The sequence below is a fragment of the Lepidochelys kempii genome, chromosome 4 (assembly GCF_965140265.1).
Source record: "Lepidochelys kempii isolate rLepKem1 chromosome 4, rLepKem1.hap2, whole genome shotgun sequence".
Lineage (NCBI taxonomy): Eukaryota > Metazoa > Chordata > Testudines > Cheloniidae > Lepidochelys > Lepidochelys kempii.
Genome location: NC_133259.1, coordinates 91,066,217 through 91,091,365, shown reverse-complemented (window position 1 = coordinate 91,091,365; position 25,149 = coordinate 91,066,217). Strand labels below are relative to the sequence as shown.

General features: G+C 46.7%; 1 protein-coding gene across 7 annotated transcripts in view; it reads right to left on the bottom strand.

The window, feature by feature from the left end:
• Positions 1-25,149, bottom strand: part of TEC (tec protein tyrosine kinase) — a 97,946-nt gene that overhangs the window by 56,011 nt on the left and 16,786 nt on the right. The window lies entirely within an intron of this gene.

Here is a 25,149-nt window from a genome sequence, read left to right as displayed (position 1 = left end):
TCTTCCTGTAACTGCCAGGCAGTCAGTCAAATGTAAACAGTCATACTCTGCATACATTGTTGCAATCATATAAGGCATTTAAATAGGGCTCTGTTTATTCTGTGTCATGCATGACCTAACTTTTAGATGCACCTTTACCTCTTGATTTTTCCAGCACATTTGTGCTAAATTCTGCAACAATTTGAAATGGATGCAGCTGCATGAAATAAACAGCAACAAGGAAAACCCCAAGGATGTTTTAAATATATAAAATTACAATATGAATTTTTAGGAGGATTTCCATAGTTTTCTTTTTGACTCTTTTTCCAAATCATGCACAGCCAACAGTGGGAGGTTTTGCTGCAGAATGTATTTTTCCTCACTTAGGGTCAAACTCATCCCTGTGAAGACGTGCATGTCAAGGCAAATATGTACCACTCTATGTCCCACTTAAGCCATTTTGAGTTCTTAAGTAGTCCCTTGTGCAGGCCATTTGCACAGGGATGAAATGTGCCTCATTCCCCATCTGTAAAATACTTACTTCCTCCCTCACATCCTTTGACCTTTTAAGAATACAGCATTTTGAGGCATAGACTCTCTTGCTATGTGTTTGTTCTGCACATAGCACAATGGGTGTGTCTAGGCACTATTGTATAAAAGAAGAAAAGAGAAAAAAGAAGGAATAATTATATAAACTCCATTTTGGCTAACATTCTAGTTCAGTTATTCTTTATATTTCTTCTCCCCATCTTGGGCAGTGGCTCTAGCAAGTTGAGTTAGCTTTTTAGGTTCACTATTTTTTATTAAAGCAACTATGCCAAGGTGTTATAAATGTTGTGACAGGGTTGGGCCAGGTGGCTACAGGAGAGTGATAGAAGACAGATATATTAGCCCCAGATTAAGCAGATCCCTTTCCCTTGGGTAAGGTAACAGGGGCGGTTCCAGAACAATCAAACAGGAACTTGCTGGAATCAATTAAGACAGGCAGGCTAATCAGGGCACCTGGTTTAAAAAGGACCTCATTTCAGTCAGTGAGGGCGCGCAAGGAGCTGAGAGTGAGAGGGCATGCTGCTGGAGGACTGAGGAGTACAAACACTATCTGGCATCAGGAGGAAAGTCCTGTGGTGAGAATCCAGAAGGTGTTGGGAGGAGGCCATGGGGAAGTAGCCCAGAGAGTTGTAGCTATCACACAGGTGTTACACGAAACACTGTGGACAGCTGTGATCCACAGGGCCCTGGGCTGGAACCTGGAGTAGAGGGTGGGCCCAGGTTCCCCCTATTCTCCCAACTCCCTATTGGATACAGGAGGAGTTGACCTGGAATGTGGGTCCCACCAGAGGGGAAGGTCCCTGGCCTGTTCCCCGACCCACTGGGTGGACCAACAGAGACTGCGGGGTTTGTTCTCTTTCCTTTTCCCCATGCTCGCCAGTGATGAGGTTAGCTGAGTGAATGACAGGTTTGAGCCACTAACAAAAGTGGCCAAACTGAGGGCTGCCATGAATCTCTGAGGCAAGCAGATCCGCCAATAAGCGCAGGACGCACCAAGGCAGAGGAACTTTGTCACAACTGGTGTCAGGGGTGGGATTTGTTGTGCACAGCACGGCAGAAGAAGGAGGGTGTTATTATTTTTTAAAAAAAAGGAAGAGGGTTTATTTTTTTTCACCACAATGGATGATGTAGTGCAGGCACTGATACAAGCCATGGCTGCCCAGCAGGAGGCTACCCGTGTCCAGGCAACTTCCCAACAGGAGGCAGTGTGGCTGCAGCAAGAGACCAATTGCCTCTTGATGGACCATGCTGCTCAAGACTGTGCTATATTGTGGGAACTGGTAAACCAGGTAAAGGCCCTTACAGAGCTGAACCGCGGCCATGATGGGACGCATATCATACGGGCCAGCAATTGGCTGCAGAAAATGACACGGGGGGATGACGTAGAGGCGTACCTCCTGGGCTTTGAGAGGACAGCCATGCGGGAGGCTTGGCCCTGAGAACAGTGGTCTGGCATCCTCGCCCCATTCCTGTGTGGGGAAGCCCAGAAGGCCTACTATGATCTGTCTGAAGAGGTTGCGGCAGACTACCCCCAGCTGAAAGCAGAGATCCTGGCCAGATCTGGGGTAATGACTGCAGTGCAGGCCCAGCGATATCATGAGTGGAGGTACCAGGAAAATGAAACCCTGCGGTCCCAATTATATGATCTCATCCATCTCATACGAAAGTGGTTACCAACTGAGTCCCGGAGTCCGGAAGACATACCAGAGGTTCTGGTCATCGACCGATACATGAGGGGACTACCGCCAGACCTTCATGCCTGGGTAAGCCAGAACAAACCCTCCACGTACGACGAGGTTGTCGCGCTGGTAGAGAGGTGAAGGATGGCGAGGGAGCTGACCCGACCACTTAAGGAAGAGACACCCTGGGTTAAACTAGCAGCATCAAGCCCCAAAGCTCAGGCGACTGGGCCCCTAGGAGGGCCCAGGTGGAAAAAGAGAGAGGCTGAAGGCCCATTGGAGGCCACAAAGAGTTGGAGCACTGAGGGGAAAGAGGATAGTGTCATTAGACTGCCCAAACCGAGAGACCAGGGAATGCCTAGGGCCCCATACAGATGCTACGCCTGCGGGGAGTGGGGACACATAGACACACAGTCCCAATGCCAAGGAGCTTATGCAGTGCAACCTGGCGAACTGGGCAGACCCATGTTCCCTGATTCACCTGGTGGGGGTCGTACTAACCCCGCATATGTACACCAGACCAATAAAACTAAATAGGGCAGAAACCACGGCATTGGTTGATTCGGGGAGTGCTATCATGCTTATTTCAGGGAAGCTTGTGAAGCGTAGTCAGCTGCTGCAGGCAAAGTGCACAGGGGTAACATGAGTCCATGGGACAGTTTAGTTATTACCCCACCATCCCGGTAAAAACTGAAATCCAGGGGAATACTACTGAGGTGTAATCCCTAAACTCCCATATCCGGTGCTCATAAGGAGGGACTTTCCAGGTTTTCGAGACTCACTCCCGGGAGGGGGATTGGAGAAAGGGGGAAACCCTGAAGTTAGTGAGACATCCACAGCAGACTATCAATCCCCAATCTTCTCTGAAATATCCCCAGATTTGTTCTCCACTCCCAGGCAGGGTAGAAAGACGAAAAGGGAAAGAAGGGTAGTTAAGGCCTTGGGAACCTGAATACTGACCCAAAGCCAGAGGGTAGCTCTCGTAGGTAGGCGGACCCGAGCAGCTGAAAAGGAGGCCGCCCAGGAGGGAGAAGCACCCGAGCGCCTCTGAACCAGTAGAGGCGACAGAGACTGGGCCCCTAGATCTTGGGCAGATTACCCCCAGGAAAGAAAATTTTGGATGGGACCAGGCTGAAGACCCAATGTACGACAATATTAGGAAGGAGGTGACTGAAATAGATGGGGTCCTTGTGGAAGGGAAAATGCAGGGACCAGGACCCTACTTCATAATGAAGAAGGATCTCCTGTACCGGGTTGCACCAGTACAGGGGCAGAAGGTACAGCAGATCCTAGTACCTCAAAAACACCAGAATGCTGTATTAAGTCTTGCCCATAGTCATCTTTTTGGGGGGCAGAGAAGACCCTGGCACGGGTCCTACTACAGTTCTTCTGGCCCGGAGTACATGAAGAAGTGTGGAGATACTGTGTGTCCTGCCCAGAGCGTCAGCTGCACAGTCCCCGTCCCCACTTGAGGGCACCTTTAGTACCCCTTCCCATCACAGAGGTCCCCTTCAAGCGAATAGCCATGGACCTAGTGGGACCCCTGGAGAAGATGGCTCGGGGCCACCAACAACTTGTTGTTTTGGACTATGCTACTCGCTACCCAGAAGCCGTCCCCCTGCGGAACACAGCCTCTAAAACGATAGCCAAAGAGCTAGTGGGAATCTTTGCCCGAGTGGAGCTACCAAAAGAGATATTAACAGACCAAGGAACCCCATTTATGTCGAAGCTAACGAAGGACTTCTGTATCCTGCTCCATATACATACCTTGAGAACTTCAGTCTATCATCCGCAGACTGACGGGCTGGTAGAAAGGTTCAACTGAACCCTCAAAGCTATGATAAAGAAGGTGACGGGAAGGATTGGGACACCCTACTACCTTACCTTATGTTCGCCATCCGGGAGGTACCTCAGGCCTCAGCCGGGTTTCCCCTCTTTGAGTTATTATACGGGCACCACCCCCGTGGCATACTAGATATCGCCATAGAGATTTGAGAAGAGGAACCCAATGAGGGGAGAAATATAACTGAACATGTGTTGCAGATGTGAGATCGGATAGCCCGGGTCACCCCTATTGTACAGGAACATTTGGAAAAGGCGCAGGAGGCCCAGCAAATCCATTACACTCGCCAGGCAAAAGTCCGACAGTTCCAACCAGGGGATAGGGTGATAGTATTAGTACTCACAGCAGAAAGCAAGCTTTTGGCTCAATGGCAGGGACCCTATGAGGTGGTTGAACCTGGGGGGGCGGGGGGGAAGTAACCTACAAGGTGCGGCAGCCCGGACACTGGAAACAAGAACAGCTTTATCACATTAACCTCTTAAAACTTTGGAACCCCTGACAGGCGTGTGTAGTGGCCCAAGAGGCCCCGAATCAGGGAAATAACCTGCAGGAGCAGATCAGGATATCCCCTGATCTGACACCAAACCAGAAAAAGTTGGTTTTGGAGATGATCAGCCGGTACCAAGATGTGTTTTCAACTAAACCAGGCCAGACCACTGAAACATATCATCCCATTATCACAAACCCTGGGGCAAAGATAACACAAAGGCCCTACCGCGTCCCAGCGGCAAAAAGAGAGGCGATCAAGGCTGAGGTAAAAAGGATGTTGGACTTGGGAGTCATTGAAGAGTCCCATAGTCAATGGTCGAGCCCGACTGTGTTGGTGCCCAAACCCGATGGCACCACTAGGTTTTGTAATGACTTTCGCCGGCTGAATGAGAGATCCAAATTTGATGCATACCCCACATCCCGCATCGATGAGTTAGTTGACTGCCTGGGCAATGCCCGATTTTTGTCCACCCTTGATTTAACAAAGGGATATTGGCAGATCCCCTTGGTGGAGGACACAAAAGAAAAAACTGCATTCTCTATACCCAAAGGACTGTTTCAATATACTGTTCTCCCTTTTGGACTGCCTGGGGCACCTGCCACTTTCCAGCGTCTTATGGACAAGCTCCTGCGGCCCCATACCAGTTATGCAGCTGCGTACCTGGATGATGTGATTATTCACACCCCCAATTGGGAGACCCACTTGGAAAAGGTGGAAGCGGTGCTGGACACCGCTAAGACGGACCTGCCTCACAGCCAACCCAGCCAAGTGTGCTATAGGCTAGCGGAGGCTAAATACCTTGGCTACATTGTAGGAAGGGGCATGGTCAAGCCCCCACTAAACAAACTGGAGGCTATCCAAAATTGGCCCCAGCCAAATCGGAAAAAGCAAGTCTGGGCATTCATGGGTGTGGTGGGGTACTACTGGCAATTTATTCCCCATTTCCCCACCAGAGCAAGTCCACTGACAGACCTGATAAAAGACCGGGGTCCAGACATAGTGAAGTGGACAGATGCCTCAGAGAAAGCATTTACGGATCTGTGGACAGCCCTCTGCAGTAACCCCGGGCTTATAGCCCCAGACTTCAACAGAGAGTTCATTTTACAGACGGATGCATCTGAAGTAGGATTGGGAGCTGTCCTATCACAGATGGTTGGAGACGAAGAACACTCAATCCTCTACCTCAGCAGGAAATTCCTCCCGAGAGAGCAGAAGTATGCAGTGGTTGAGAGAGAGTGCCTTGCTGTGAAATGGGCCATGGAAACACTACGTTATTACCTGCTGGGACGACGGTTTACCCTTGTGACCGACCATGCACCCCTCCAGTGGATGCAGAGAAATAAAGAGAAGAATGCAAGGGTGACCAGATGGTTCCTGTTCCTACAACCTTTTCAATTCACCATACAACACCGGGCTGGAAGCCACCATGGCAATGCAGATGGCTTGTCACGGATACACTGCCTGACATCCCAAGTTGCCCAACCCCGTGGTGTTGAGCAGAGAGGAGGGATATGTGATAGGGTCAGGCCAGATGGCTACAGAAGAGTGATAAAAGGCAGATATATTAGCCCCAGATTAAGCAGGTCCCTTTCCCCTGGGTAAGGTAACAGGGGCGGTTCCAGAACAATCAGGAACTTGCTAAAATCAATTAAAACAGGCAGGCTAATCAGGGCACCTGGTTTAAAAAGGACCTCACTTCAGTCAGTGAGGGCGCGCAAGGAGCTGAGAGTGAGAGGGCGTGCTGCTGGAGGACTGAGGAGTACAAACGCTATCTGGCATCAGGAGGAAGGTCCTGTAGTGAGGGTCCAGAAGGTGTTGGGAGGAGGCCATGGGGAAGTAGCCCAGGGAGTTGTAGCTATCACACAGGTGTTACACGAAACATTGTGGACAGCTGTGATCCACAGGGCCCTGGGCTGGAACCTGGAGTAGAGGGCGGGCCTGGGTTCCCCCTATCCCCCAACTCCCTATTGGATACAGGAGGAGTTGACCTGGAATGTGGGTCCCACCAGAGGGGAAGGTCTCTGGCCTGTTCCCCGACCCACTAGGTGGACCAGCAGAGACTGCGGGGTTTGTTCTCCTTTTCCCCATGCTCGCCAGTGATGAGGTTAGCTGAGTGAACAGCAGCTTTGAGCCACAAACAAAAGTGGCCAAACCGAGGGCTTCCGTGAATCTCTGAGGCGAGCAAATCCGCCAATAAGCGCAGGACCCACCAAGGCAGAGGAACTTTGTCACAATGTGTATAAAGATTTTTAGGTGATGTCTACACTAGCAAGCTTACAGCAGCACAGCTGTACTGATGCAGCTGCACCCCTGTAAGATTGTTCTGTAGCCGCTCTATGCTGACGGCAGAGAGCTCTCCCATCGACATAATAAAACCACATCTACGAGCAGTGGTAGCTATGTTGGCGGGAGAAGCTCTCAAGCCAACATAGCGCAGTCCACACCGGCGCTTCTGACAGTGTAACTTATGTTGCTTGGGGGATTTTTTTTCACACCCCAGAGCGACATACGTTATATCAACAAAAGTGGTAGTGTACACATGGCCTTAGTTTAGAAAACTTTTTAGAAGGATTAGCTTCCGCACATTCTTTTAGTTGATGGTTACTGAGATAGAACATACAAACCCCAAAACTTGACAGGAAGGGGCTATGAGCTCAGACATCCTGACCCCACCCATAAGGCATTCCACACTTGGTGGAAGAGCTTTAAGAGGCAGAAGCCCAGCTCCAATAGGGGCAACCCTGGTGGGGTGAGCAGATGATTTCTCCCAGAGGGGCACAGTAGAGAACAAAGCTGTCTGAGATCTCCTGTGAACATGGCGTGATAGTACAAATGGCTGGAGGCCTCTTGCAAGACAAAAGGCATATTAGAGAGACAAGGTGGGTGAGGTAATCTCTTTTATTGGACAAACTTCTGTTGGTGAGAGAAACAAGCATTCAAGCTACACAGAACCCTTCTTCAGATCTGGGAAATGTACTCAGAGTGTCACAACTAAATACAAAATGGAACAGATTGTTTAGCAAGGTAGTTAACTCATATTTCAAGGAACTATTCAAGGTGAAGTGGCCTGTTAATACCCCTCTAGTGATAGGGCAAAAAAGGCAGATGGGATGGGGGGTTGTTAGTGGGTTATAGATTGTTATAATAAGCCATAAATCCAGTGTCTCTCTTCAGTCCATGATTTTTAGTGTCTACCAGTTATAAATTTCCCAAACTCTTTTGCAAAATCTTTTGCGAGTGTTAAGCAGGTTTTCTTTGAGTATGAGGACTGAGAGGTCAGACATAGAATGATCACTTTGTAAACAGTGTTTACCCACAAGTGATAGGGTGCTTTTGTCTTTTATCATTTTCCTGTGTGAATTCATTCATGAGCACAGTGATTGTCTGGTTTCACCCACATAGTTGTTATTGGGGCATTTAGCGCACTGGATCAGTACACCACATGTTGTGACATGGATGTGTAAGACCCAGGGATACCGAAAGGGGTGTTGATCATTGTAGCAGTGGAAATATGTCTACAGATTTTGCATCTGTTGTTCTCCAGGGTCTGCTGCTGCTGCTTTGAGTTGGTGTGTCCTGGGGTGTGGGGAGCTCGCTTCTGATGATGAACTTGGAGAGGCTGGGGGGTTGTTTGAAGGCCAGAAAGTAGGGGTTGGGGGGTGGTTCAGGAAAGATTTATTTCAGAATAGGGTCCTCATTGCATATGGGTTGTAATTGTTTGATACGCCATATGGGTTCCAGCATGAGATGATGGTAGGTGACAACGAGGCATGTGCAGTCAGAGGGGGGTTTATTTCTGTACTGAAGCAAGTTCTCTTGGGGTATTTAGGTGATAGGCCTTGCCCATCTGCTCAGGGTCTAACTGATCACCACATTTGGGTTGAGAAGGAATTTTCCCCTGGGTCAGACTGGCAGAGACCCTGGCGGGGTGGGACAGGAAGGTTGCCTTCCTCCGCAGCACAGGGCACACATCACTTGCAGGTTTAAACTACTTTAAATGGTTGATTCCCTGTAACTTGAAGTCTTTAAATCATGATTTGAGAACTTCAATAACTTACCCAGAGGTTAGGGGTCTATGACAGGAGTGGGCAGGTAAGGTCCTATGGCCTGCAATGTGCAGGACATCAAACTAGATCAGGGTTTCTCAAACTTCATTGCACTGCGACTCCCTTCTGATAACAAAAATTACTACATGACCTCAGGGTGGGGACTGAGCTTGCCCAAGCCCTGCTCACCCGGGTAAGTGGGTGGGCAAAGCCCAAGCCCCACCACTCAAGGCAGGGGTGAGAGGGCAAAGCCGAAACCCAAGGGCTGAAGCCCCAGGCAGGGGGCCTGTAACCTGGGCCCCACTGCCCAGGGCTGAAGCCCCACTGCCCCAGGCCCCAGCAAGTCTAAGCCAGACCCAGTGACCCCATTAAAACAGGGTCCCAACCCACTTTGTGGTCCCAACCCACAGTTTGAAAACTGCTGGACTAGATGATCATGGTGGTCCCGTCTGACCTTAAAGTCTATGATGCGATCTACTTCTCTGGTGGAGTGTCCTCCTTTGGTAAAGGCAGTTTTGAATGTGTTACAGTATATATCCTGGACTGGTCTCTGAGCTGTGTGAATAGAGAGGTTTGACAGGGTGCTGAATGGGGAGCACAGGGGGAATCAATGAAAGGACAGAAACTAATTGTCTTTGCTTTTAAGGCTCTTCAAATAATTCCTATCCTGCCTATCATTTCTTATATGCTGTTCAGATGTAAATTCCTACCCTCACACCAGTAATGCCAGCCTTCATCACCCATTTGTTAAATATTTAAATAAGCACCTTTGTGCTTTCTCCTATGCTGTCTCTCATTCATGGAAGGAGCTCCCTGTAAACAAATGTCAAGCCTTGTTTCCCTCCTTCAAATCTCTCCTTAAAACTCTCCTCTTCCTTGATGCCTACTGTTTGATGCCCTTTTGACCTGAGTAGCTATCCAATATTTGGGGTTTTGCAGGTTATTCCTGTTAAAAGGAGAAACTGACAATGGAGTCAGGTATTTCTTTGATGCAGTGCTGTTTATTTACACAAATATACACAATGTTTTGTTTCTCTGAACACAGTAGGAATCAGACAATAGGAGAATTTCTTTGCTCACAATTCAAAGCCTCTTTCTCACCAGCAATCAGCCCAAAAGCTCTCTTTCTTTCTCTTAGCTTTTCCTCCACATCTTGCTACAAGTGCTTCTGTGGCTGTCTCTGGGGTTTTCTTATTGCCTCCTTTCTCTGCTTCTGTTGTGTCTGTGCTACTTTTCTCTCACGTCCACACAGCTCCATCAAATAATACCCTACCTCCTGCTTTTACATTTAGTCCCCAGCCAAACCCCTCTGTCCACACAGCTCAGAAAGCAGCCTTGGATATATCCTATGTTTTGGGTAGATAGTGTGACACTGGCAGACCAGGTGCCAGCTCATGTCAAGGCCTCAGGCTTTACTGACAGATGCATAGCTGGAAACCAGTCTGACTTACCTGTGGGTTAGTACAGTTAAAATAGAAATTAGTGTTATAAGAATTTGTTTAGACTTTATGGAAAGCTTGTAAATTGCTACAGGAATTAATCTCACTTATAACTTCTATATCCCATGCTATAAAGTAGTGCTTAAGTGTTTGCTCTCTAACTGTAAAATGTTTGTTCTGAAACTATGTAATTAATCAAATGAAAAACCCTTCACCAACTGCAAAATGCTGGATTCCTACAGAAAGCGTTATCTCCTGCCCATCAAGCAAGACTATTGAATACAAATGGATCATTGTGGAATGAAGGTTTTGTGGAACGATTACTTCCCTTACAGCCCAGAAGAGGGTAAGCCCTGATCTACACTAGGACTTTAGGTCGAATTTAGCAGCGTTAAATCGATTTAAACCTGCACCCGTCCACACAGTGAAGCCCTTTAATTCGACTTAAAGGGCTCTTAAAATCGATTTCCTTACTCCACCCCTGACAAGTGGATTAGCGCTTAAATCGACGTTCCCAGCTCGAATTTGGGGTACTGTGGACACAATTGGATGGTATTGGCCTCCGGGAGCTATCCCAGAGTGCTCCATTCTGACCGCTCTGGACAGCACTCTCAACTCAGATGCACTGGCCAGGTAGACAGGAAAAGAACCGCGAACTTTTGAATCTCATTTCCTGTTTGGCCAGCGTGGCAAGCTGCAGGTGACCATGCAGAGCTCATCAGCACAGGTGACCATGATGGAGTCCCAGAATCGCAAAAGAGCTCCAGCATGGACCGAACGGGAGGTACGGGATCTGATCGCTGTTTGGGGAGAGGAATCCGTGCTATTAGAACTCCGTTCCAGTTTTCGAAATGCCAAAACCTTTGTGAAAATCTCCCAGGGCATGAAGGACAGAGGCCATAACAGGGACCCGAAGCAGTGCCGCGTGAAACTGAAGGAGCTGAGGCAAGCCTACCAGAAAACCAGAGAGGCGAACAGCCGCTCTGGGTCAGAGCCCCAAACATGCCGCTTCTATGATGAGCTGCATGCCATTTTAGGGGGTTCAGCCACCACTACCCCAGCCGTGTTGTTTGACTCCTTCAATGGAGATGGAGGCAATACGGAAGCAGGTTTTGGGGACGAAGAAGATGAGGAGGAGGAGGTTGTAGATGGCTCACAGCAAGCAAGCGGAGAAACCGGTTTTCCCGACAGCCAGGAACTGTTTCTCACCCTAGACCTGGAGCCAGTACCCCCCGAACCCACCCAAGGCTGCCTCCTGGACCCAGCAGGCGGAGAAGGGACCTCTGGTGAGTGTACCTTTTAAAATGCTATACATGGTTTAAAAGCAAGCATGTGAAAGGATTACTTTGCCCTGGCATTTGCGGTTCTCCTAGATGTAGTCCTAAAGCCTTTGCAAAAGGTTTCTGGGGAGGGCAGCCTTATTTCGTCCTTCATGGTAGGACACTTTTATCACTCCAGGCCAGTAACACATACTCGGGAATCACTGTAGAACAAAGCATTGCAGTGTATGTTTGCTGGCATTCAACCAAAATCCGTTCTTTCTCTCTCTGTGTTATCCTCAGGAGAGTGAGATATAATTCATGGTCACCTGGTTGAAATAGGGTGCTTTTCTTCAGGGACACATTCCTGCTGGGCTGTTTGCCTGTGGCTGAACAGAAATGTTCCCCGCTGTTAGCCACGGGGAGGGGGGAGGGTTGAGGGGGTAGTCACGCAGTGGGAGGAGGCAAAATGCGACCTTGTAACGAAAGCACATGTGCTATGTATGTAATGTTAACAGCAAGGTTTACCCTGAAAGAGTGTAGCCACTGTTTTATAAAATGTGTGTTTTTAAATACCGCTGTCCCTTTTTTTTTCTCCACCAGCTGGATGTGTTTCAATGATCACAGGATCTTCTCCTTCCCAGAGGCTAGTGAAGCTTAGAAAGAAAAAAAAACGCACTCGAGATTAAATGTTCTCCGAGCTAATGCTGTCCTCCCACACTGACAGAGCACAGACGAATGCGTGGAGGCAAATAATGTCAGAGTGCAGGAAAGCACAAAATGACCGGGAGGAGAGGTGGAGGGCTGAAGAGAGTAAGTGGCGGGCTGAAGAGAGTAAGTGGCGGGCTGAAGACAGGGCTGAAGTTCAAATGTCGCGGCAGCGGGATGAGAGAAGGCAGGATTCAATGCTGAGGCTGCTGCAGGACCAAACCAGAATGCTCCAGTGTATGGTTGAGCTGCAGCAAAGGCAGCTGGAGCACAGACTGCCACTGCTGCCCCTCTGTAACCAACCGCCCTCCTCCCCAAGTTCCATAGCCTCCACACCCAGACGCCCAAGAACGCGGTGGGGGGGCCTCCGGCCAACCAGCGACTCCACAACAGAGGATTGCCCAAAAAAAAGAAGGCTGTCATTCAATAAATTTTAAAGTTGTAAACTTTTAAAGTGCTGTGCTTAATGTGCTGTGTGGCATTTTCCTTCCCTCCTCCACCACCCCTCCTGGGCTACCTTGGTAGTCATCCCCCTATTTGTGTGATGAATGAATAACGAATGCATGACTGTGAAGCAGCAATGACTTTATTGCCTCTGCAAGCGGTGATTAAAAGGAGGAGGGGCGGGTGGTTAGCTTACAGGGAAGTAGAGTGAACCAAGGGGCGGGGGGTTTCATCAGGGAGAAACAAACCGAACTTTCACACTGTAGCCTGGCCAGTCATGAAACTGGTTTTCAAAGCTTCTCTGATGCGTGCCGCGCCCTCCTGAGCTCTTCTAACCGCCCTGGTTTCTGGCTGCGTGTAACCAGCAGCCAGGCGATTTGCCTCAATCTCCCACCCCGCCATAAACGTCTCCCCCTTACTCTCACAGATATTGTGGAGCACACAGCAAGCAGTAATAACAGTGGGAATATTGGTTTCGCTGAGGTCTAAGCGAGTCAGTAAACTGCGCCAGCGCGCCTTTAAACGTCCAAATGCACATTCTACCACCATTCTGCACTTGCTCAGCCTGTAGTTGAACAGCTCCTGACTAGTGTCCAGGCTGCCTGTGTACGGCTTCATGAGCCATGGCATTAAGGGGTAGGCTGGGTCCCCAAGGATACATATAGGCATTTCAACATCCCCAACAGTTATTTTCTGGTCTGGGAAGAAAGTCCCTTCCTGCAGCTTTTGAAACAGACCAGAGTTCCTGAAGATGCGAGCGTCATGCACCTTTCCCGGCCATCCCACGTTGATGTTGGTGAAACGTCCCTTGTGATCCACCAGAGCTTGCAGCACTATCGAAAAGTACCCCTTGCGGTTTATGTACTCGCCGGCTTGGTGCTCTGGTGCCAAGATAGGGATATGGGTTCCGTCTATAGCCCCACCACAGTTAGGGAATCCCATTGCAGCAAAGCCATCCACTATGACCTGCACATTTCCCAGGGTCACTACCCTTGATATCACCAGATCTTTGATTGTGTGAGCTACTTGCATCACAGCAGCCCCCACAGTAGATTTGCCCACTCCAAATTGATTCCCAACTGACTGGTAGCTGTCTGGCGTTGCAAGCTTCCACAGGGCTATCGCCACTCGCTTCTCAACTGTGAGGGCTGCTCTCATCCTGGTATTCATGCGCTTCAGGGCAGGGGAAAGCAAGTCACAAAGTTCCATGAAAGTGCCCTTACGCATGCGAAAGTTTCGCAGCCACTGGGAATCGTCCCAGACCTGCAACACTATGCGGTCCCACCAGTCTGTGCTTGTTTCCCGAGCCCAGAATCGGCGTTCCACAGCATGAACCTGCCCCATTAGCACCATGATGCATGCATTGGCAGGGCCCATGCTTTCAGAGAAATCTGTGTCCATGTCCTGATCACTCACGGGACCGCGCTGACGTCGCCTCCTCGCCCGGTATCGCGTTGCCATGTTCTGGTGCTGCATATATTGCTGGATAATGCGTGTGGTGTTTAATGTGCTCCTAATTGCCAAAATGAGCTCAGCGGCCTCCATGCTTGCCTTGGTATGGCGTCCGCACAGAAAGAAGGCGCGGAACGATTGTCTGCCGTTGCTCTGACGGAGGGAGGGGCGACTGACGACACGGCTTACAGGGTTGGCTTCAGGGAGCTAAAATCAACAAAGGGTGTGCCTGTACATCAAGGAGTATTTCAGGCAGGACTGCACGGAGGGTTCCAATAAGAAATGGTGCACCAAAGTTATCGTTGTTATTGGAACAAGGAGGTTAGCCTGGCCTCTGATTGATACATGGCTAGATTAACCTCGCTGCGCCTTCTCTGTGACTGACTGCAGTGTGATCTAGACAGGGGAGGAGGAAAATGAGTCCAAAACAAATCTGGTCTATGTCTTGTTCTGACCCACTCCATCGATCCTTTACATCTTTGGCTGGCAGCAGACAAAAAAGGCGCGAAATGATTGTCTGCCCTTGCTTTCACGGGGGGAGGGAGGGTGGGAACGGGGTCCTGACGACATGTACCCAGAACCACCTGCGACAATGTTTTTTGCCGCATCAGGCATTGGGATATCAACCCAGAATTCCAATGGGCAGCGGAGACTGCGGGAACTGTGGGATAGCTACCCACAGTGCAACGCTCCAGAAGTCGACGCTTGCCTCGGTACTGTGGAAGCGCTCCGCCGAGTTAATGCACTTAATGCACTTTAGAGCATTTTCTGTGGGGACACACACACTCGAATATATAAAACCGATTTCAAAAAAACCGACTTCTATAAATTCGACCTAATTTCGTAGTGTAGACATACCCTAAGTGTCCAAGCCCTCCTCCCATCACAGCTTGAATGCTGGGGTAAGGGAATAAAAGTGCCTGTTAACGAGAATTTATTATTCTTTTGTTGTTTGAACTCTGAGGGGCGAGGATTTCTAAACATATGCCAGAAGTCCCCAACTGTTTTGCCTGAGTTAGCCCCTAAAGCATATACAGACTTTGCTTACTGTAGAAATTTCTATTACCTTTTGAAACCTGACTATAACTCATTTGTGCGTGTTATGCTTACCTGTTTTGACCTTGTAAATAACTATATCTTTTTCTTAGTTAAGAAGGTCTGGTCTATACTACAGAGTTAGGTTGACATAAGGCAGCTTACGTTAACCTAACTATGGAAGTGTCTACAATTAAAATTTCGCTTCCAGCGATGTAACTGCCCTGCTACGCCAACTTAATAACTCCACCTCCATGAGCAGCGTAGAGTCAAGGTTGATGTAGTTAGGTCAACACCGTGTCAGTGCAGACACTGCGTTGCATATGTTGACTGTTACTGGCTTTCGGGAGCCATCCCACAGTGCCCCACACTGACAGTACAATCAATACAAGTGCTCCTGATGAGGACGGGCACCGCTGACAGAAGGGACAAAGTGTAGACATGCAAGAGACATATAATTTCTGTGGCGGCTGTATACCAACATAAGTTAGGTCAAAATAATTTTGTAGTGTAGACATGACCTAAATCCTGAGTTAGTTTATTATAGGATTGGCTACAATTCACTGGGAAAGAATTCATAGTGCTGCTGATCTTACTGCAGCACAAAAGAGTCATAGAATGGGCCCCCAGGACTCCGTGTCACACATGGGGCAATGCAGAACCAGTGTGCACACAGCAGCATGAGTGTTATTCCAGTGTGGTTGCTTTAACTATCTTGAGAAGAGTAATGCAAGTGCAGCCTGCAAAGAAGGGTTAACAGCTGCTTTGCGTCACCAGAGTGATGCAAAGCAGCTGCAGTGTACTGGTGAATTTGATCCTTTACGGTAATTATTCCTCTAAAATTAAACTGTTGGATCAAAATTTTCAAAAGTGGCTTCTGAGTTGGGGATGTTTGTTTCTGGGAGTTGAACCTGAGACATCTTAGGGCCTGATTTGTAGAATTACTGAAAATAGTGCCTCTGAAAATCACATCCAGAATATCTCAAGATGTATATGCAAAATTGGAGACTCCCACAATCAATGGCCACTTTTGAAAAATTCTGGGGCTATACACATGTGAAGCTATTCCCATAGCTTCGTCTTGGGACATCAACCATCCACTCTCCTCAAAATTAACTATATTGTTTGGAAAAGGACTTATTAAAACAACATTTAATTAAATAGTTGTCAGCAATAAAAAACATTGGTAATGTTTGTGTTTTATTAAATATTTTAATTCTTGCCACCTTTGATTATCTGGGAGTAGCAGGATTATTTCAGAAGAGCCTAACTAACTCATAATATTAATCTTTGATTGATTAAAAAAATTGGCTTACCTTAATAAACAAGACCATACATGAAATATTTTATTAAGTATTTTGAGTTTCAGTCCTCTGTGGATTGTGAATATATATGAGACTATTTAACTATTTTCATCATAGAAGCATCTTAGTTGCTCTTGTTTGTTTCCTCATCAAAACACATAAAAACGGCCATACTGGGTCAGACCAAAGATCCATCTATCTCAGTATCCTGTCTTCTGACTGTGGCCAATGCCAGGTGCCCCAGAGGGAATGAACATAACCAGTAATCATCAAGTGATCCATCCCCTGTTGCCCATTCCCATCTTCTGGCAAATAGAGGCTAGGGACACCATCCCTGTCCATCCTGGCTAATAACCATTGATGGACTTATCCTCCATGAACTTATCTAGTTCTTTTTTGAACCATGTTATAGTACAAATGCTATACTGTATTTTCAGGTCATCTGAAGACGATATATAGCAGTCAGTGATTCCAGCTGCAGTCTATAAAACATAATATAGTAACTGTCTAGACCAGTGTTTCTCAAATGCAGCCACCATGGCCACATGCAGCTACCAGGAGCTTTTCTTGTGGCCACATCCTCCTGGGCAATTACTGGGAAGTGGCAAAGCAGTGGACCTTCCCCCAGAGGGGTTGGACCCTGCTCCCCTCTGGAGCCACAAACTCTGGAGGAGCAGGCCACCAGTGAGTTCCCCACCTTCCCAGAGGTGGTGAGGCTCGGCCTTTAGCCCAGGGGTCGCAGGCTCTGCTCATGGGGCTTCTGGCTCTGGATCCCAGCTTTGCCGCACGGGGTGGCAGCCCTCAGCTAACCCTCCCCACCCCACCCCCGCCTCAGTGGCTCCCCATCGCCCCTTGCCCCCACTGTCTTCCTACCCACCTTCCCATTCAGGGCTTAGTTTGTCCCCTGGCATGCAATGGTTGACTAAGTCTGCTGTGAAAATTGGTATTTGTATGTTTGTTAATAGCACTTTTCACAGCTTCCCAGCTAGCTAGTAAGTCTTGTGAAAAGTGATATTAGCAAACATACAAATATTACTTTTTACAGCAGCAGACTTACTAGTTAGCAAGTCTTTTTTAAAAAAGCAACCTAAAAGCAAAAGAAACAAGAACAAAAAAAACCAAGAATGTGCAAAGTACCTTATTTGTGTTTCTAGTCTGTGTAGGTCCAGTAAAGAATAGACAACTGTACATTATTTTTATTATTGAGTCTTCAAAAAAACCTCTACATGAATAAATTACAATGATCTGGTCATGTACAGGTGCATATTTATTTGTTTTTCCCTAAAGGTAATTGAGTATTTTAGGAAAAATTGTCAAAGCGGTGAGCAGCAAGAATTGGTGGCCGCACTCTGAGGCCACCAAAAATTTTGCTGTGGGAACCCTGACCTAGATTAAAACTTCAGCTCATGCAGAAAAGTGTACCTTCCCGTGAAATGAGGTATTAAAACTGAAAAATGCCCAATTTGGCCTTGACATCACTAAGTCCAGCTCCATTGAAGCAAAGTTCCTTCACTTATGCCAGGGCTGAATTTACCCAAGAGTATTTAATTCAATGTCAGCTGAGCCTCCACATTAATAAGATGCTCAAGAACAAGATTTGCTTTTACCCTGTTGTTCTATTACACTCAGGAGCCCTGATTCAAAGGAAGGGCGTGTCCAGCTACCACAAGCCAAATTATTTTGCACTTAAATAAAAACTGGTCTGAGAATTTCGTGATTTGCTATTACTAACTGTCATAAATATAAAGGGAAGGGTAAACCCCTTGGAAATCCCTCCTGGCCAGGGGAAAGCTCCTCTCACCTGTAAAGGGTTAAGAAGCTAAAGGTAACCTTGCTGGCACCTGACCAAAATGACCAATGAGGAGACAAGATACTTTCAAAAGCTGGGAGGAGGGAGAGAAACAGAGGGTCTGTGTCTGTCTGTCTGCTGCTCTTGCCAGGGACAGAACAGGAATGGAGTCTTAGAACTTTTAGTAAATAATCTAGCTAGGTATGTGTTAGATTATGATTTCTTTAAATGGCTGAGAAAAGAATTGTGCTGAATAGAATAACTATTTGTCTGTGTATCTTTTTTGTAACTTAAGGTTTTGCCTAGAGGGGTTCTCTATGTTTTTGAATCTAATTACCCTGTAAGAGATCTACCATCCTGATTTTACAGGGGGGATTTCTTTATTTCTATTTACTTCTATTTTTATTAAAAGTCTTCTTGTAAAAAACTGAATGCTTTTTCATTGTCTCAGATCCAAGGGTTTGGGTCTGTGGTCACCTATGCAAATTGGTGAGGCTTTTTATCCAACATTTCCCAGGAAAGGGGGGGTGCAAGTGTTGGGAGGATTGTTCATTGTTCTTAAGATCCAAGGGTCTGGGTCTGTAGTCACCTAGGCAAATTGGTGAGGCTTTTTACCAAACCTTGTCCAGGAAGTGGGGTGCAAGGTTTTGGGAAGTATTTTGGGAGGAAGGACGCATCCAAACAGCTCTTCCCCAGTAACCAGTATTATTTTGGTGGTGGTAGCGGCCAGTCCAAGGACAACGGGTGTAATATTTTGTACCTTGGGGAAGTTTTGACCTAAGCTGGTAAAGATAAGTTTAGCAGGTTTTTCATGCAGGTCCCCACATCTGTACCCTAGAGTTCAGAGTGGGGGAGGAACCTTGACACTAACATATTATTTATTTAAATAAAATAACAGCAAACATTTAAGTAGAAAGGACTTCTCCCTACAGAAAGTTTTACTGAATTCTTCACTGTATTTTACTGTATTACACTGATATGCCTAGGAGATCTATTCCTCCTCTCTGTTATAAGGGTAGTTAACAGAGTGCTGTTAATATCCTCTCTCCTCCCAGGCAGAGGGGGGTGGGAATTGAAACTGGAAATTGAACTGGGCTAAAAAGTTATAAAGTAGGCAGTGCTGTCTCTGCCACTACTACCACCTACTAGTTTTGCATGGAGAGAGGGGTGTCTCCCTTATTCTCACAGCAAACAATTTAGGCCCCTAAGCTACCTGAGTCAGAGTGGGGAGTTGTGGATGACAAGCAGAGATAGGCAAAACCTAGAATGTGGCTGTTTCTGTAAGAAGGGCACAGATTGCGACACACCCCTCTCCTGTGCATTCCCCATTAGCTAGCTTTCGTGGCTCCCTGCCTGCATGCTGGCTTTTGTGGATTGCATTTTTTTATGCATCTAACTCTCCCCAAAAAGAAAAGGAGGACTTGTGGCACCTTAGAGACTAACAAATTTATTTGAGCATAAGCTTTCGTGAGAGTGAGCTGTAGCTCACAAAAGCTTATGCTCAAATAGATTTGTTAGTCTCTCAGGTGCCACAAATACTCCTTTTCTTTTTGTGGATACAGACTAACACGGCTGTTACTCTGATAACTCTCCCCAGGCCTTGTATTGGGATCCTAGATTTGTGGATCCTAGCATAGTTACTATGATTTTTGAGGTGTCTGGAAGTTAAGCATTGCAAAAGTCAGCCCTGCAATGTTTAAATCCCATTTTGAATCCTGGCCAAACAGCTTTTCAGATTTTATGCCATGCCTGTGGTGGAGGCAAAGGCAGCACTTTTTCCTTCATTCTTGTATCTGCAAAGTCATGATCAGCCCTGGGGTCCAGAAGGATAGCAAAAAGGGGGGGGAGGGGGGAAGCACGGAAGAGGAGGAAGCAACCAAAATATCTCAAAAATTCCTCCCCCAACACACCCCAGACCTTTCCACAGCCCTCAAGGAAGTCCCCACCATCAGTCCAACCCCTTACAGAGCTCCGGTTCCCCCCCCACACACACACACACACAACCATTCCTTCCCTTCCCTGCCCTGCTGGAGGGCCCCTGACCGTTGGGTGACAGGTCTGCTTCCTAGACCAGGCTGGTCTCCAGTGCCAAGAGGAACCACCACCATGGTTTCCTCAGCTGGCAGGTGAAGGCCCAATATGTGGCACAATGCAGGTCCTGGCTGGCATACTGCAGAGCAGGCCCTGAGTGCCAGCTGGGCTGTGTTGCTCTCCTTCCCAGCCATGAAATGGTCTGCCATTTCACATTTGAATAGGAGAGGGCAACTTTCAGCAGGGGCTCCTGCTGAAAAAAGATTTTTTGAAGGTTAAGCTGTAAAAATTTGTCTGTTTCAGGAGCATTTTTTGTGATTATTTCCTGTATCACTCAGCTGTGCCTCCCACCTCCATACAAATCACCTGCAAGTGCCCCCCACCCCAAAGTGCCCTCACCCCATACTCACCTCAAATCACCTGGCAGTGCCCCCCACCAAGCAATGCCCCTGTACTCACCCCCAGATCACCTAGCAATGCCTCCCACCGCTATACTCTACCTCAATCACCAGGCAGTGCCCCCATCAGATAGCTTCCCTCAATCACACATCCATAGAGAGAGCAAGGGATGAAGGGGGGTCCTCATTCCACCCCCTCTTCCAAGCAGTCTGACTCACCAGCTACAAGTACACAGGGTGCACTGATTTACTTGTGCCTTGTCCCACCCAGAGCGGCAGTGCCTGACAGCGCTGTGGGTCAATCACAGCTCTTCTGTGAGAACAGGGCTCTGAAGCAACCCTGGGGTCCACTCAGAGCACCAGCAGGCTGCCTTCATGCTCAGGTGAGCCAGTAGACAGTTCATTTGCAACCCAGGACTGCTCCTCAGGGGAGCAGCTGCCCGCCCCCTCTGCACTGCCTATCTGGCATCCCTGGCTGTGAACATACTCAGGTTTTTAAAATGAGGGCAACAGCCATTTCCCTACCTCCATCTCCTGCACCTGTTTGATGAGCAGATCTCTGGAAAGTTTTTTATCTTTACAGATTAGATCAATCATCTTCAGCTCTGACTGGCCACTTTTGCAATGTAAAAATTGACTGTAAGGATTCTTTCCACAACAACTTAGTGAGGTTTTGGGGATTTTAATCCATCACTGATTCACTTGTGCATCTTCTTGTTAGTACAATCCTGTAAGGCAGTCACGCGATCTTTCCAGCACCCACACAACAGTTTCACAGTATCTGAGCCAAAAATGGAAGTCATCTTTAACCATAACCTCCTTCTTCTCTAACTAGTTCTTAAATTTCTCACCACAACATATTGAGCTAAAGTTATCCTTGGTATCTACCTCCACTGTTGAGATTTTTTGGTGTCCTTCTTTTTCCCTTGTTATCTTTTATAAAGCTCTTTGTTCTCCTTGTTTTCTGTAAAAGCAGGATATTTTGAAGAAATTAAACCTTTAAAGATCCTATCTGTTTACCAGGAACACTAAAATTCCCTGGGTACTATTCCTAAGTCTGAGGCTTTGCCCCAATGTACTTGGCCCAAATTTTCCCTCCCCAAAGTTTCGTGCAGTGTACTGTATGTGGTTTCCCTTTTTAAAACCTGGCTGCTGCAACTAAACTGCAAAACACTCCCTCTTTCCTGGTGATACAGATTTGTTTTACTGATAAAGCACTCATTTTATGATTAGTGTATGAGTGAAGTTGGGGAGGGCTCTCTGGGAGCAGGAGCAGCTTTGGTAAGACAGTGCTTTGAGTATGCTCTTCAGTGACCATCTCAATATTTTATTTATTTATTTATGGCAGGTCTGTGGACCCCCCCCCCCCCACACACACACTTTAAGCACTGCATATCATCTCTGTTTCAACAATATTTCACAGTGTAAGCTTCTTCATTACTAGTTTTACATTGTTAAGAGGACAGCAGAATCCAGATTCACCATGAATACCACCTTCCTGATATGTCTGTTGTGACTAAGTTGCTTAAGGATGGATATAAAGAGACAATTAGCAGGTTAAGAACAAATTATTAAATAAAAAAAGTGTTTTAATGTATTGTTCAATCACAGCTATTAGACAGCTTTTATTATTTAAATAGCATTGTGACACATTATCATAGGTAGGACATGTCAAACCAAGAACAGAATCTGTGTTCTGCACAGCTTATGGTGAAAAGGATCAGTCCTACTCCAATTGATGATTGCATACAGTACAGTTCATTAGAATACACACTTGCATTACAAGAATAACATTTCTCTATGGTTGGCTCCCTTTTGTTGTTATAAATATATATAATATTCCACTTCTGTTACCAGACATACTCTGTATCTAATTTTGTTTCTTTACTTACAGTCATGAACCACCCACCATTTCTCTTGTGCATATTAACTAATTGAGTCCATTTTAATGGATTGGCCCAGTTATTGAACTAAGGTCAAGTCCCGGGCTCCTCATTCATTTTTTACTCAGTTATTCCTCAGGCAAACACTGCGTCAGAATTTCAGGCCTCAGCTTCATTGGCTACATGGGGAGTTGTGCATGTGCATCCAACAGCAGAAGATGGCCCAGAGTTCTTAAATATGTCACATTTGACGGAGACTGGTACCACTGCAACTGAGCGTATAAGGAGATACCCTGGTATCCTCTTGATAATTTCCCAGTCTTACTCATCAACCTTAACTGTAAACATCAGCCCTAACCTGCAGTTTAGCTCTATGCCATATCCATATCTATCCTTTATTAACAATGCCCAAAAACTCAACCACTGTACTTCAACCAGATAACTGATTGAGCAGAAACCCTTCAACTGTTCTACTATAATACAGTAAAGATATAAGAACCAGAGGCACTGTGACTACTTTAGTATTGAATCATCAGGTTTGTCTACATGATCTAGTTCATAGATATACCATCAACTAACTTACTGCAGATAAAAATCTACAACCTCTGCCAGAAATCTAAAAAACAGACTCTCTTCCATTTCACTTATTCAGTGACACAAAGGACCACTAACATCAGTGTTTCAGAGAGGCCTTCATGTGTCAATCCTTTCTATTTACTATACAGCAGAAATATTGTTAAAATGAAGTTATTGAAAAATATATACCCTGTCTCACCAAACTTAGTACCCAGAGAGAGAGAGAATGCAAAATTGCTTCAGATAATACTCTGAGTCAAATCAATGGAAGCCCAATTAGCATCCAAAAGAATTTCAGTCAAAAAAGAGAGATTCCTCAGGGTGGCAGTGAAAAGGTGTTAGTTAACTTCACCTTTATTTTGAGCCATTAGTTAACTGAGACAAGACATGCATGGTTAGGTAACTGTTCCAAGAAGCTTTTGAAACCAAAGCCATGTGCACAGAAAATTGAGGGATTAATTCATGTCCCAAGACAAGTACACCTGTGAACTCTGTAGTCAATATAGTAATACAAGTATACATCTGGGCCTTGATCCTCCACTATGTCTAAGCTCTGCTCTCTAGTGGAGAGTGGTGGCTACTGGGATCCACTTGCATCTCTCTGATCTTTGGCTGCATGCCCCAGCGGAAGTTAGAGCAGCAAGGGGCCTACTCTAAATTCTACAACTGGTATAAACTTTGTAATACACTATTATCCAGTAGAGAATCAGGCACAGTGGCACTCTGCTCCACCATGCCCTGTTGTGCCCCTCCTTCCCCTTATGCCCTGGATGGGGCATCTGACATAGGAGGCAAGAGAGCCACCTCCACCAACTTTCTGCAGGTGGAAGCACAGAAGGAATTCTCCACTGGCTATCTCCAGCCATTTAAGGCTAGTTTCTGCTGCTTAAACTGCACAAAGTGGTCTTAGTGGAGCAGAGAATCCAGCCTTTGATTTTGAGGATATTTTTGTCCATATCAGGTGTAGGTTGTCTGATAAAAATGATTCCAGAGCTCACTTGAGGGTGAGAGAATTTGTCTATGCTACAAAAATTACTTATTGCTGACCATAGCTGAATTGGTGCTCACAATGATTCAGCTACCAGTGTAGCAAAGAACAAGCTTGTGTTCTGCTTCATTTCAGTAACCACAGTTAAATGAGTAGACCAGTGTAAAGGAGAGAAAAATTTGGCTTATCTTGAGTTATTCACATCAAATACTGTTTCTCCTGTGATACAGCAGGGTCAGGGAGTACTAGCAGAGAGGTGACATATAAACCCTAGGATAACCAAAGCGTAGTTCCCTATAGCCTAGGAAAGGTTACTACAGGTTAATTGGAGCACCTGTAGTCAATTAAAGCAGTCAGGGGTTGTGAGGAAGGAGAGAGGACTGGAGTTTGGAGGTTTGTTGCTTAGAGGTGAGAGGTTAGAGAGTCAGAGGAAGGGAGACTCCTGAGGACTAGATGATCTCCTGAGGTCCCTTCCAACCTTGATATTCTATGACTCTGCCCCAGCAGGACAGAGAGACTCCCTCCCCCAGTGTCAAGGACTGAGGGTAACTCTACTGAAGAGGGTAAGAAACCTGCAGGGATTGAGAGGGACTGAAGCTCAGAGTGAGGGGCAAACCAGACCCCTTCCCTCCTCTACCACCTTCCTGGGCCACTAACAGGGTCCTTGGTACCCCAAGAGCAGCAGCAAGGGGTAGTGTCCTAACCCCCCCCACCACACACACACACACACCAAGAAAAGCTTGGGTCCCAATATTGGCCATTTAGCCACATTCCTTACATTTACATGAACTAAATTCAAAGGGAAGTAAAGTCTGCAGATAAGGGGGAAAAGGTCTACATGGGGTTGTACAGTCGACAAGGCTACAAGCAATTTTAATCCTGGCCTTTCTTAACTTTTGCAAAATGCTAGATTTTTGCAATCTCAATGTTCTTGTAATGTAGTCTCTTGTATCTAATAATGTATGAAGCAAACACAATATTGTTGCTGTAATGTAGCCTGACTGTGTTCTCTGTCTTAGTGTATGCTACTGGTTCCTGTCTCTTTGGGTGTGTCTTTGCTGCAGAGTTAGCCTGGGTGTGAGCAGTTATACTGTAAAGTCATACCCAAGTTACTATGTCCTCACTAGTGCTGTGTTCGACAGTGTGTGTTGCTAAGATTCTGGGGGCATAATCCATGGTTCTTTGTGCTGAACTCTATAGTTCTTTCACAGTGATCTCTGAGAACTTGTCAGTCCTTCTGGGCACAAAGTGGAAATT